The sequence below is a fragment of the Argentina silus genome (genome assembly GCF_951799395.1).
Source record: "Argentina silus genome assembly, chromosome: 21".
Lineage (NCBI taxonomy): Eukaryota > Metazoa > Chordata > Actinopteri > Argentiniformes > Argentinidae > Argentina > Argentina silus.
This window is the reverse complement of record NC_139675.1, coordinates 5,814,963-5,830,360: the sequence shown is the minus strand read 5'-3', so window position 1 is coordinate 5,830,360 and position 15,398 is coordinate 5,814,963.

Genomic DNA, 15,398 nt, shown 5'->3' with positions numbered 1-15,398 from the left:
GACACCTTGTTGTTGTTGACGTTGTTGTTGTGGTTAAATCCAAAATGGCCAAAGCCATCACTGTTGCTATTGTGGTTGTTTCTACCAGGAGTTTGTCTTGTTGTCAACTGTACATTGAGAGGATTAATTAAGATTCAGTCCATTCATTGACAAATGGCCCATAGACGCCTATTTGGACTTGAACAGTTAAGGTCAGGGTTAGGTCGGGGGACGACAAAAGAGTTTCATATACTGTCGGGAGGGTAGAGAGAGAGAGAGAGAGAGAGAGAGAGAGAGAGAGAGAGAGAGAGAGAGAGAGAGAGAGGAGAGGATACAAATTGAGGTGTAGAAAAAGCTGTTATATGCAAAGTGGTCTTTAATTGGCTTTCCGGCATTTACACCACAATAATCTGTCCAATGCATTATTGATCCACGTTTTAGGCCACAATTATACCCTGCATTTAATACCTGCAAAAATATGAGCTTGACTTGTACACAAATCATAATACAAGTATTTATTTACACTAGTGTGTGTGTGTGTGTGTGTGTGTGTGTGTGTGTCTATAGTAGTGTTAATGAGGGGGTTAATCAAAATCCATAGGATGAGGGGGAAACTGTGACTGAAGTTCAATTAGGTCAGTTGCGGTTCCATATGTGTGTCACACTGAAGCACTAACGTAGCGTCCGTGGTCAGGGTAGGCAGTGCCTACCCTGTGAAAATAAACAAAAAAATAACTGCAATAAAAATAAATACCTATACAGTTTTATCAATAATCATTTTTGCCATCCTGAACAAGTGCTGATCTGGTACAAAACGGCCAATAGAAAATGGCTCCCCGGCCTCAGACCTCACCACACATCACTGCATACCGTGAGAGTTGTAATTCTAGAACTCGAGAGTTTCGAAGGACTCCACCAGTCACGTAAAGCCGGGTACACATCCAACAGCCGACAGGAGACTGGACCAAACGCCCGTATTTCGAAATGTAGGCTTACGCTTGTTTTACTCAAGCAATCATTTTGCTCTCAGTCTGTTAGAGCCGCCATATTTTCCTCCCCCTGTGTGTGTTCCAGTAGCCTACAGGTGTGTGTGTGTTCCAGTAGCCTACAGGTGTGTGTGTGTTCCAGTAGCCTACAGGTGTGTGTGTGTGTACAGTTACAGCAATTATGTCCTGTCAATATGTTACATCCAGTAGGCCTATGTAAGCTTTTTAGAATACAACATGGAATATTCTAATGATGCTTAAGTCCTGACTAAACACAACCAGTTCATTACGTTTAGCATTGTATTGATCTAATTCTGTGATTACACTGTTACACTAATGTCAACAAATGGAGGTCTCCCGACGTCACTCTGGATACGTTGCTCAGTAATGAAGGCCCGTAGGCATCTAGTGTTAAGTGATCCAGCTAGATTGCTTGATAATTGTTCTCACATAACTCCCAGGTAAATAGTTTTTGATAGTGTCGAAGTGTGACGATACAAGTGTCCCCTGAAGGTGTGAAGTCTTTTAACTTCCTGCTGTGTCTGTTTGGCACGAACCTTCTGAGACTTCCAGAGTAAACACAACAGCAGGCAGCCTAAATGAGACAGCCAGAGAAAAGCGAGGGAGTGGGAGAAGGATAGAGCCAGAGGAGAAAGAAAAGGAGAGAGAAAGGGAGAGAGAGCTTGGTGCAATTTAAAGGTCACCCTCACAATGAGACGTAATAAGGTCTGGGTATCTCGCCGAGCCTGACCCAGCATAAAACCCAGGCAATTAAAGCCCAGCCACGGACAGGGAATCGACAAAGCCGATCCAAAATGGCCCTGGTCGCACTGAACAAACAGGGATTGAGGCAGATGGAGAGGCGACTGGCAGCGAGAGGGGCGAGGTTATGCAGATGACCCTGGCTTTGGCCAGAGGGAGTTAATGTGGTTCCAAGCTGACTTCTGCAATCTTACGACCTATACAGGTGACTGGAGCTCTCTCAAGGCGGCAACTGTTTGTAATGCATTTACTTGGAGCAAACATTGGAGTTATTTTTTTTTAAACACTTTTGTGCAGTCCTGTTTCAGCTGGTATCAAACTACCGTGAACTAAGTAATAAAAAGGGAGCGAATAGCTACTTTATGGGACTAACTTAAACAGGTCATATAACCTTATACCTGGTAAACAACAGACTCTGGAGTGAAGTACAACTTACTTTTATCACTAAGTATTGCCATAGATACAGAAGCATCAATGCTTTTATTTTAGATTCCACTTGTATAGCCCTAACCCTAACCCATTTCCCACGCAATGCTATGAATGCTAGGAATGATGGAATGAATGACAGATAAAAAAAAAATATATATATATATATATATATATATTTTTTTTTTTTTATCTGTCATTCATTCCATCATTCCTCTTTCCAACATTCCCCCACAGTACCTTACATGTTCCAAAGGTCTTTCCAAGCGGAATGTTTTCTCACTCCTTCGGTGCTTGGCATTACTGCACCGTGGCAACACACATCACAATACTTTCTCCGGGCTTTCTCTCGTTCTGTAAGCGTCTCTCTGTTCGCACAGAACAGCACCCCTGTTATCGTCTCCTGGTGCCGCGTGTTGACTTGAACAAAAGCGACGGATGGGTACATGGGGTGTTTTATACACACCACTCTGGTGGGTAGAACTTGGCCTGGTTTTCAAAGCCTGATGCCAGATGGCGGGAGCATCTTGCGAGGATGAGGGAAAAAAAAAACCAGCAACCTCCGTACAGAGATGGACGAGGCAGATGAGAAGCCGTCAAATCCTCCCCCCCCTCCTCTCACTCCAGCCAACCTGACACTGAACCCCAACTTCAAAAGACCACTTCAGAAATTTTCCAATACCACACCGAAGGCTATACCGAGATGCGTTAGCAGGCTCCTCAGATCAGGAAGGGAAGGATGATCTTACTCAGTGATTTCAGAAAAATAGTAAAAATGTGTCCTTTTGAGATAAAACTACACTAAATATATTCACATGTCACCAAATACCTGATTAAAACACACTGTTTTGCAAAGAAGGTCTAGTATTCTCAACAGCAATCTCTTGGCTAGCACCATGGTGTAGCTGGAGGACAGCTATTGTCCATCCTCCTCTGGCTACATTGACTTCAACACAAGACCCAGGAGGCTTGTGGTTCCCACCTCCTTCCATGGACTTACTCCGGAAGTTGTCATAGTTACTGTGTATGTCCTCCAACAATCAGAGATCTTGCAGTATGAACTAACATCTTCCCCATCAAAGGATCAGAGAATGAATCTAGTACTCAAAGCATGAGCTACTGCTAGCACACAGTGTGTTGCAAACAAGTGTGGTGAGCAGTTGACTCAAAGAGACAAGTGATTTGTGACACGCTCCACTTCCAGTATGTTTTCGACCGCTTAATGTAAAACAGGATCATAACATTAGTTGAGCCTTTGAAAATGTCTTGCCGCTCTGGATGGCTTATCTCCCATCAGAGCTCTGGGTTTGATTCCAGTCTGGGCTAAATATACCACAAAAGCATCAGTTCATTTCCCCTCAAACCATAGTAGGCTCTGTGATGACGCCCCAGCACTGATAGCAGTGTATCCTACTTCTATCCATCATTCCCAGTCACCTCCATTATCCACCATAACATCTACCCCCATCATCCCCTGAATCAACATGTTTTTTTTGTTTTTTTTTATTTCCATTCACGCTGAAAGAGTGGATCAGCTCCCTGGTAGAGCACGGTGGATAGACAGTGTTATGTTGGCATATGGCCGGACCAGACAGCTTAGGCCCTATTTGGACGGCCCAAGAGGGTACAAGTCAGGTCATGGTGGGAGCAAGGAGATTGTGCCGGCATGACCCCGGCAGGCAGAGATGAGCAGGTAAGCCTGCCGCTCAGAACAGAGGAACTCACACAAGCTGTCAGAGCACCCCATTACCCTCCTACCAGGCAAACCGGAGGACGGGCTCGTTGTAATACCATGCATTTCAATGAGGCTGTCCTCCAATTTCTCCCTCCATCAGCCTCCGCTGCCTCCAGCCCACCTCCCACCCATCCATCTCTCTACCCTCCCCATACCCTCTTCTGGGAAAAGAAAAAAAAAAAGAAAAAAAAAGAAAAGAAAAGATGAGCCACTCTATGGTTTTAAGGCCCAGATGTACTTATTATTTATTTGGCACGTGAAGAGATCAGTTAAGAGGATGACATTTTTAGTTGACGGAGTCTGTCTTCAGGGGTAAAGATTTGAGACTGTGAGCTTCTTTCACATAGGCAGCCTCACCAGGCCTGGCACACTTTGACTTAGTGATTTCAACAGGAAACTTCAAGCCTGCCAGCGCCATATTAAATATATTATATTATATATCTTATTCTCTTGTGATTGCGATCAATTGTTTTCCATTTCAAGCTTAACATACAGACATTTACACTTCCAGTATACTTCAGGGAGCCCTTTGTAATCGGAATCAAAGTTGTCTTTGCAACTCGATCCTGTTTCATTCCATTTTGCATATGTCTTGTAATAAGACACATCATACAAAACTGTCCTCCCAAACTGCAACATAACAGATTTGAATTGATTCCTAGGTATGCTTCCTCTGTATTCCCAAATGTAAGCATTGTGACATCATACATGATATTGATCCAAATATGTGTTATCACAGCAACTTTTCCTAAATCATAAATATTGTGTTTTTCATCTGATTGCCTCAAGACCTTATGTTTTCCTCCACACTCGGCATTTGAACATATACAATTGACACCACTTTCAATTAATTTTGAGTGGTTTAGTCGAAATACATTTTCAGTGTCTGTTTTTTGTATATTCACTGCAGTTACTCATCTTAACCACTAGCTGAAGACATTGTTTCACAGCTTTAAAAGGTGTTAAACTAAATTTGGTGATGATTTATGGTTTTTGTGTTAATATAAGAGCAGTTAAAACAGACCGGCCAAATTTGGCCACAAACACCATAATAAGGGGGGGATGATGGACACATGAGAAAGGTTAAGAGTGACACTCTTAACCTTACTGAAGATACAGCAACCTTTAGTCTGTCAATCTATCAGTCCATGATTCACTAATTATTTTCTTTAGTAACTTGGATGGTAGAGTTCGGGGCACAGCTTGTTATTCTGTATGTTGGTGAATCAGGCAAAATGGATGACCATGTACTGTATATTTGGGCACTTTGAAAGCTGAAGGTTATGGTCACCGAGAGCATCTGAAAATAGGCTTTGGATAGAATAACCTAAAAGTTGAAAAGTCATCACAACAAACACGTTATATTTGGGAGCATGAATTGCAGTGTACAAATTCCTCTCCTATTCACTCAGAAAGGGCAACTTTTCAGATCTTCACCATAAGTGAAGAGCCCAACTCAATCATAAACTTTAGCCAAGTGTTTTTAGAGGCATAACAACGATCCTCTTTAGCTGCAATATAGGAGGTGGGATGTGACATTTCAGTTAGATTTATCGACTTCAAAATTGTTTATTAGATTACTTGACTCCCAGTCACTATCTTCGATTGAACTGGTCCCTTTCACACAAACTGACTCTGACTGGCTCAGAAGTCCTCAATAGTTACAAGGTTATCTAACTGGCTGTCATGAACAGGCTTTGTTACACACAAATGCTTTGAAAAACAGGATTATTCGAGACCTTGAGTGGCTTCAGAACTATGCTTTTCCATTTCCCGTTGAGTTATATCTCCTCCATGGCCTTTTTCAAGTGGTTGTTTGACACCTGGCGTACTGTCCACTTTGCAGGTTTTGACCCAGGACTGATGACAAGGCTACAGGCACAAAGGCTTAAGTCGAAATTGTCTTAGTGAAAAAGAATCAACACATCAGCCTGAATAATGTACGTCCTTGACAAATCATGAACATGACCGTAAGAATATTTTACACTCAGTTGCTATTTCATTTCTTAAATGTCCAACTCATGTAACACTCAAGCTTTATGAAAGCTTCCTCGTGGTTGTAATGATTATGTTTTGACGGCAGCGATAAGTGCTTTCTAAAATGGAGTGTCCTACCCAACATTTGGCTTGCATATAAACATTACTGCCAGCGGTGTTCTCACCAATTTCCACAGATCTTGGCTGCATCTTCGTGCATGCCTGCAGAAACACAAGCTAAAATCTGACACTGCAAGTCCATTTCAGGGAGTTATATTATTATTACGGAGGATGTTGTTGTTTGGATCTTCTTGGCGATGGCCAGAGGTGGCAGATTTCCGACAAACCTACCTAAATTGTCAAATCTTTTTTCTCCTCAATTCCACTTCTCCTCACACCAAGGCTGATAACGCCGTAAGATTCAGGGAGACTCAAGGAGATTCAAGGAGACTGAAGGATAAAGATGTTCATTTATGGGCTCAATTCATCACGTTCCTCTTTTGTTTCATGGAGGGTAGCCAAGACAACAACAACAATCACTGCTCCCCTATTCAGGTGGAAGTTGTAAACTGTGTGCATGGCTCCCTTCGAAAAGAGACCTTGGTCTCAAAAGCTCTATTGACAACATAACCTATTCAGTGACTATTCATCCATCCATCCCCCCCCCCCCTCTCTCTCTCTCTGCTATTAAAGTCTACGGGTATTTTGGTCCCCATTAAATGAATTATACCAATTATTCTCCCTGACAACTCTGCACTGAGTGCGTGCGCCCCGATTTAACATTGTTCTAATTCCTCTCAGTATTATTGCAATAAAACATTCATCATAATAATTAACCATTTTGACATCTAATTTAAGGTAATTAATTTGAGTGACTATACTAATGCTTATGTTATATGGAGCACAATGATGATCATTAATTGGAAATTCTGTTAATTGTGGGTCCAGCATTAATTGAGTCTTGATGAGCTTTATATGTTTTAAGACTGTAAGAACATGAACACACACACACACACACACACACACACACACACACACACACACACACACTAACATTACATGGGCCACCTGTCCTTAAAAGACAGTCACGGTGATCCATCTTGATAATGGCCAATGCCAATACAGATAGCCAAGGGCGCCCATTCGAGTGTGTGCCAACGTAATGGTAGACATTAACAAAAAAATAAAAATAAAAATTCTTCTATCAGATTGTTAAGGCTTTAACCTTCCAAGTAGCAAGGACCTGAGTGCTAGTAGCTTAAAGCATCACATCATTTTGTTTTTATTTTTATCTGTCTTTACTGTCGGCTGGTACATTGCTGTACCCTTAGGTTGCGTTGTTTTAGGGTTTTTTTTCCCCCAATAGCAGATGTTTGTATCTTACTGTTCAGCAATGGGAATTAAACAGTAACAGCATTAAACATATCTATTTTGGCATCTATTCATTTATTAAGAAACACAGTCGCGGATTGACTGACAGTTTTTTTCGTCTTTTATATGTATGTGTTGATTGTTACTTAACAACCACACACAATATTTCTTCTTTGAATTTCCATCAGGTGCCTCCTGCAAGGGGAGGGCTCTCTGGTTCACACCCGATACGGCCACACTCGTTAGGAGCCAGAGTATATCTTATGAATGCTTAATGAAGACTTCATTACCCCTTTGTGGCTTACACAGATGCTAAACAAATCATTTATAAGCAAATGACACACTAAAAAGGGAGATATAGCAGGGTCCTTTCGTCATGTGATAAAACATGACATTTGCTCATAAATAACGTGTGGCACATCTTTGTTAGCCTTATTAAGGATTTACAAAGGCTTCATTATGTTATATATGTGTTTATAAACTATCCTTAAGCAATACTATAAAGGGCGAGGCAGTTAAAGTGTGACCCAAATGGCATTTCCCTTCCTCCACTGTTGAGGTGGCGGTGTTAGTTCAGACCGAGGGTAGAAATGCGTCATTCGTCGATAACGTTGTAGAGCACTGATTACACGTGGATTGAAGACGTGGATTGAAGCCCATTTCCGTGCGATTCGTCCTATTAGATTATCTGCTCGATGTTTAGTGTCTTCAGCAGCACTTACCACATTACTCACACATGCTAATAGACTGTGGAAACACTAATTTTGTCTCACTGAATAAAAGTAATTCATTAGACTACTGCCTTGGTCATTTGTTAGCGCGCTCGCTAGGCCTACCGGTGACAGATATCCACGTCCCCCTTCCAAACTGATTGCGAGCTGTGTAAAAATAAATTCCTATTAAAAGTTAGCACGGTGCAAACCTGCTGCAACTCCACCTAGAATTGGATGAGTAGATTTAACGTACTGATGCACAGAAAGCAGTACCCCCGTCACACACTGGACATAGTTTTGGGTTGGAGATTTGAGTTGAGTGCTTTTGAAATGGATATACTCCTTCCCCTTACTTTCTATGGTAAAACTTAAAGTCACAAAAGTATGGTGAACCATCAGATAAAACATCCACCTGGTGATGCCCATTCAGAAGGTAGCAACAACTACAATGGTTGACATTCCACACAACACATTTCTTTCATGTTTGGCCCCTACAACTGGTGCTTTGCCAAATGTAGCATAACCCTAACGCCGCCAAGCATGACATTTTGTTAGAAGATGATATGGGAAGCATCTACCAAGGCCTTATAAAGGCTTCATGATGGCTGCATCTGTACATCGTCCGTTTCCAGTAGGAACCTACATCTCTGTCTTGACTAGGAACCCCCCGAATAATGTGTAATGATGTTCCTTCTCTCTCTTGTCTTGTACAGGAGGCAACACAATGAAGGTCCACCCGTGTCGCTCGCGCAGAGAACATGTATGACATCCATGAAGAAGAACGGCACATCCAGGTACACATGGAGGTAGGGTACCAAGTAGCTTCTGCCAGGCTTCCGGCGCTAAACACATTAGCTTTGTCTCAGTCACAGTGGGGTATACTCCAGAGGCAGGGAATTAGCCATGCGGTGGGACTAGAGGAGGAGGCTGTTAAATTACAGTAAGTGTATTTACTTTGTGTGCACGTGCGTGTGTGCGTGCGTGCGTGCGCGTGTGTGTGCGCGTGTGTGTGTGCGTGCCTGTCTGTAAGTGTGCGTGAGGGGATAGGGTAACGTGTATGCATAGCTCTGTTCCCACAGACATTTTGGTAAAATGCCCGTATTCGTTTGTCTGACCCCTGTTTACAAACAGGCCTTGATTTACCGTGATTTCATCCTGTTTACACACATTGCTGTGCACCCGGAATGTGGGAGGTGATGAGTAAGCATTAACAGATGACAAGGGTGTGCATTAACAGCTGATATTCATACGCTGGCACTCACACAAACTGCAATCACACAAGCAAGCTAATTGCAGGGGACCAAATGCTTTTAGAAAGTGTCTTTCATTGGAAAAAGCGAGGTGTATTTATTTTAGTACCGAGCCATTATTGTTTGTATTGAGACAGGTAAGGCCATGCACCAGCATGTAATAACATAGCAAGTTATCACAAACGTTTTAGTCACACCCAAACTACTAACACACAGACCAGCTAGTTTCAGGGGACAAACTACATGATGCACTAGTTTCATAAGTGACCAGTGTCAGAAAAAAAGACTCTGCACCTCCCCATTACAATCAAGATATTCAGCAAGCACCTCCTCATAATAACCAAGATATTTAGCAAGCCAGCAAATGTCATTATTAGCTAGAAAAGGAGCAATAGGCAACAATAAACTCTGTCACACTGTCCAATGGTACGATCAGAGTTTTGACTAGTCACACAGTAATATGTAGTTCTTTCTGGCTTGATAACTATTTACAGTATAACACAATACAAACCTTTCAATCATCATTCAAAGTAACCAAAGTAGTAAAGTTGTTTGCTAGCTACAGCTATATTTCATAGCAGATGCATCAAGTCAGACTAGCTAGCTATTTCCTGCTCTGAAAGGAGCTATCTGCAGCTGGAGGGAAAGATGAACTAAGACCACTTGAAAGCTTGGTTCATGGTGATTTTGTTTTCACAAAAATATTCCTGTCAGTGAAGTGTTCTACTCTGCTCCTTGAGATGATATGAGAGAGTACATGAGTTCACTTCATGTTGCCTGGTTGCTGATTGGACGCTCCGGACGTTAACCTCTAAACATAAACAAAGCATGCGGTTGAAACCGCAATGTTTCGGCTCAGTTTACACAGACCCCTGATCAGCTTTTATTTATTTATTTATTTGTACCAATAACAAGACTAGGCCATCCGCATTTAAAAGATGTGCCGGTATGCCTTACCCCAGGTCAGTTTACATAGACCACAGTAACGGTAAATTACCTGGAAATACCAGGACGCGCCTTTTGTGTAAACAGGGCTTATGAGTGTCTGTCTGTGCGCGCATGTGCATAAGGAGCGGCTATTGTATTAACTCTAATTACTTTGTAAGTGTGTGAGCGTGCAAGTGATTGGTCGGGGAGGGGAGGGCTGTGTGTGTGTGTATGTGTGTGTGTGTGTGTGTGTGTGTGTGTGTGTGTGTGTGTGTGTGTGCGTCAGTGTTTGTGTGAGCTGTATATATGTGCGCCTTTGGTGGCGGCTGTTGCATTAAGTTTATTTACTTGATAAGAGGACATGTGGGGTCTTCATTAGCAGGGGGCCATGGCCAGGTTTGTAAATGTTTGGGGGACAAGATAAGAGACTTAAAACAGCAGGGGTGTTGAATGTGGATCTGTTTTTGTGAGGGGGGGAATGTTTCAAACGTCAGCTACTTGGTCGGTGGTTCATGTTGTCTGGACGTTTGACCCGGTTTGGCAAATTAAGGAGAAAATGAATAAATCCGATTGGATGACCGCGCCACAGGGGGGATTGTACACATGCAGACACAAACACACGTGGTCAAGCAGCCTGGACACGTATGTTAGCATGGACGTTAAAGACACGCCTTACCCGGAACCTCTGAGTTTTATTTGATCGAATAAACAAAACAAATAAACCCCTCAACTTTTTCGTTTGACATAGAAAGACCTCAAGACACACACACTCAGACAGACAGACACACACACACACACACACACACACACACACACACACACACACACACACATTCCTCTCTCCCAGAGCTTTTCTCCCTTTATCTAATCTGTGTTTTATTGAACATGGTAATTATAATGAAAGGCCTATCTCGCGCTTGGTTTAATTTGTTTTTGTGCCTCACTCTCTCTCTTTCCCCTCTGGTGTGTGTGTGTGTGCGTGTGCGTGTGTGTGTGTGTGTGTGTGTGTGTGTGTGTGTGTGTGTGTGTGTGCGCGTGTTTCTTTAATGAGGCAGTGGCCTCCTTCTCTGACACTCCACGTTACAGTGGGACCTCTCTAATAGGGAAATAAGAGATGGCTGGTGGGGTCACTGGGGTTTTACTGTGGCTTCCGGGGCGCGCACACACACACACACACACACACACACACACACACACACACACACACACAAACCCTCACACACATTATAGAACAAACATCCACACAAACACGCACACACAAACACATACTTGCACACACATTACAGAAACAACACATCAGAAGGAACCCCTCAGCACTTGACCTTTGGGGTTAGGGGGATTAAACTTGTCCTCGTGCCCCCGGGGACCCATCTATTTAAATCTTTTACACATACATTATATTTATTTTGTCCATGTCTTTGTTTTGTTTGGTGGCTGTTCCTTTATTGCTGTTGCATTTGATTACAGTGATGAGCCTGGGCCGCATTCTGATGTCGCTTTCATTTGCCGGAGTGGAATACATTAGCTACCACGTTCCCTCTGATCAACACTTCAAAATGGGACCCAACTCAAACAGAAAAGGAGTTTCTGAGCTTGTAAAAACACACGTTGTGAATTATGTGTGAAGAAAAAAAATAACAAAGATGCTTTTTATTGATGAATTCCCTTATGGCTTGAACTTAAACCCTTACACAAGACTCCAGCTAATCAAAAAAGATCACCTACTTTCACAATCTGCCTTAGGTAACATTCCTCTAATTTCGTCTTTGATGCATTTCCAGGAGGTTTCCAGGACGTTTTCTGACTCCTTGAACCATTTTCCTGGGAATTTTGTGTGTATTTATAGGCTAAACGCAGCCAAACAACTGAGTTGAGGATGAGACATGTGATGACTTTTGAGATGCTTGAACATTGGACAAAGGCTGTTTTTTCCTGTCATAATTGCTCCGCCATTACTGAATATGTCCCAGAGCCGTTTGGCACATCTACTTGAGTTCATTGAAACAAATTGTGTGAGAAGTTAACATTGTTTATTGCATTTTGTTTTGTGGGCAAATAACTATACAATTCTGTTTATAACGGAAAAATAAAAAACTGAAATATCACATTTACATAAGTATTCAGACCCTTTACTCAGTCCTTTGTTGCAGCACCTTTGGCAGCGATTGGAAAGTGTGGTACATGCACGAAGCAGTGCAGCCGTATGTAGAGAAGATTGAATGTGTGGCAATTTTCAATAAGGAGACCAACTCTGTTTTATTACACAGGTCGCCTTTGGGAGGGCAAGACAAAAACTAGAAACACCAAAATGACATGGATTAGCAACTTTTCATTTCATTTTTTCATATCACCGAAGAGTGAAGAAACATTTCATGCGCTCATGTGATTGTTATTGTTGTTGTGATGGCTTAAAGATACTGTATTTGTCCTCACCTCCTGCTCTAGTCTTACACAGGTGTTGCTAGGGAAATGGCGTGAGAAAGATGCGATCCTAGCAACGCGATCCTACTGTCAGTAATGCTAATCTGTAACTGCATGGTAACTGATCCGAAATATATCCCTACTTTGGCTATCGCGATCTTCCTCGTCTCTCGCAAAACCAATAGTAAATCAAGGGAGTGGCATATCTCTAGTACATACAATCTCTGATAATACTTACTCTTCAGAGAGGTAACATGCCTAATAGTGGACTGCTTTCAGAAGAATAGCCACGTTAATATAATGTGAATACAGACATGTTCCCAGTTTAGGCTAACTCATCAGCTGGGCTTATTATCTTTTAAGACCCTGTTACTTGGATCATGTATGTTAGCAGCACAGTGTTGGAATAAAGATATTGTCGTGAACAGGGATTGGAGCAGACAACTCTACTGGACATGAACATGAAACCGGGCCTCCCACCCCGTTGTACTAATTGAGTCGACCTTCCTAGCAGTGTTCCCAAGTTAACTGGGTTGTTTCAATATGCACCCTACACAACTCCCAGGAGGTAATCCCAGTGATTTTAATATTTCAATAAAAGCCTGAGTTTTTGTTGAAAGTTTATTGATAAAGGTTTGAAACACAGTTAGAATATGGTTGTGATGAAGAAGAACAAATGTGCCCAATATAAATTAAATTCATGGAAGAAAGCTATCAGAGTAGACTGTAGCAGGAGTTGTGTAACCTCAATCTACAAGTGGACATCTCTGCATTGCAAAATAAATGTAATGTTACCATTAGCGTGCATAATCTATATCAACCAAATGCAAACCTAGATAGGCTATTATTCTGAAAGCAGTCCACTATAAGGTCTATTACCTCTCTGGAGAGTAAGTGTTAGGCTGGTTCTGAGAAGGTGTGTATCCTGCACAACATGCCCAGTGCTGAGTGTAACCTATGTTGTTTGAAGTGCAGTAGTCGAACAAATTGAATTGAATTTCATGTCGTTTCTGGCTACTCTGGCTACAACTCAAAATGTCTGACTTAAAACGTTGTTGTTGTTTTTTTCATTGTGTAATGAATAGTTACAGTGCATTCGGAACGTATTCAGACCCCTTCACTTTTTCCAAATTTTGTTATGTTACAGCTTTATTCTAAAATGGATGAAATAATTGTTTTCCTTCATCAATCTACACACAATACCCCATAATGACAAAGCCAAAACAGCCAATTTATTAAAAATAAAAAACTGAAATGTCACATTACAGAAGTATTCAGACCCTTTACTCAGTCCTTTGTTGCAACACCTTTGGCAGCGATTACAGCCTCAATTCTTCTTGGGTATGATGCTACAAGCTTGGCACACCTGTATTTGGGAAGTTTCTCCTATTCTTCTCTGCAGATCCTCTCAAGCTCTGTCAGGTTGGATGAGGAGTGTCGGTCACAGCTATTTTCAGATCTCTCCAGAGATGTTTGATCGGTCTGGTTTATGTGTTCTGGCTGGGCCACTCAAGGACATTCAGAGACCACTCCTGCGTTGTCTTGGCTGTGTGCTTGAAGGTGAAACTTCACCCAAGTCTGAGGTCCTGAGGTTTTCATTAAGGATCTCTCTGTACTTTTCTCCGTTCATCTTTCCCTCGATCTTGACTAGTCTCCCAGGCCCTGCTGCTGAAAAACTTCCCCACAGCATGATGCTGCCACCACCATGTTTCACCATAGGGATGGTATTGACCAGGTGATAGCGGTGCCTGGTTTCCTCCAGACGTGACGCTTGGCATTCAGGCCAAAGAGTTCAATCTTGGTTTCATTAGACGAGAGCATCTTGTTTCTCATGATCTGAGAGTCCTTTAGGTGCCTTTTGTCAAACTCCAAGCGGGCTGTCATGTGCTTTTTTCTGAGGAATGGCTTCCGCCCGGCCACTCTACCATAAAGGCCTTATTGGTGGAGTGCTGCAGAGATGGTTGTTCTTCTGGAAGGTCCTCCCATCTCCACAGAGGAACTCTTGAGCTCTGACAGAGTGACCATTGGGTTCTTGGTCACCTCCCTGATGATGGCCCTTCTCCCCCTATTGCTGAGTTTGGCCAACTCTAGCAAGAGTCTTGGTGGTTCCAAATTTCTTCCATTTAAGAATGATGGAGGCTACTGTGTTCTTGGGGACCTTCAATACTGCAGACATTTGTTTGTACCCTTCCCCAGATCTGTGCCTCGACACAATCCTGTCTCGGAGGTCAATTCCTTCGACCTCATGGCCTGGTTTTTGCTCTGACATGCACTGTCAACTGTGGGACCTTATATAGACAGGTGTGTGCCATTCCAATTCATGTCCAATCAACAGATTTTACCACAGGTGGACTCCAATCAAGTCGTAGAAACATCTCAAGGATGATCAATGGAAATAAGATGCCCCTGAGCTCAATTTCAAGTGTCATAGCAAAGGATCTGAATACTTATATAAATGTGATATTTAAGTTTATCTTTTTAATAAATTAGCATAAATTAAAAATGAATTTAATCCATTTTAGAATAAGGCTGTAACATAACAAAATGTGGAAAAAGTCTGAATACTTTCCGAATGCACTGCATTATAGAGACTGCTAGAATCCAGCCCCAATTTTACACTTTAAAAGCCTGATTTCCTCGGATATCGAAATGACCTCCCACTATTACTTTGGGTCTGAGTTACTGGTGAGGCGTCATGCTAAGTATACCGTTCACATTATGAGGGTTACATGAAGTGAAGCTGAACATATACTGTGAAGGGAAGACATTTCCCTATTGATCTCTGACAAAGACATGATGAAATCAGCTTTGTACCTTCTTTGTAGTAACATGACTGCGTGCGTGCGTGTTA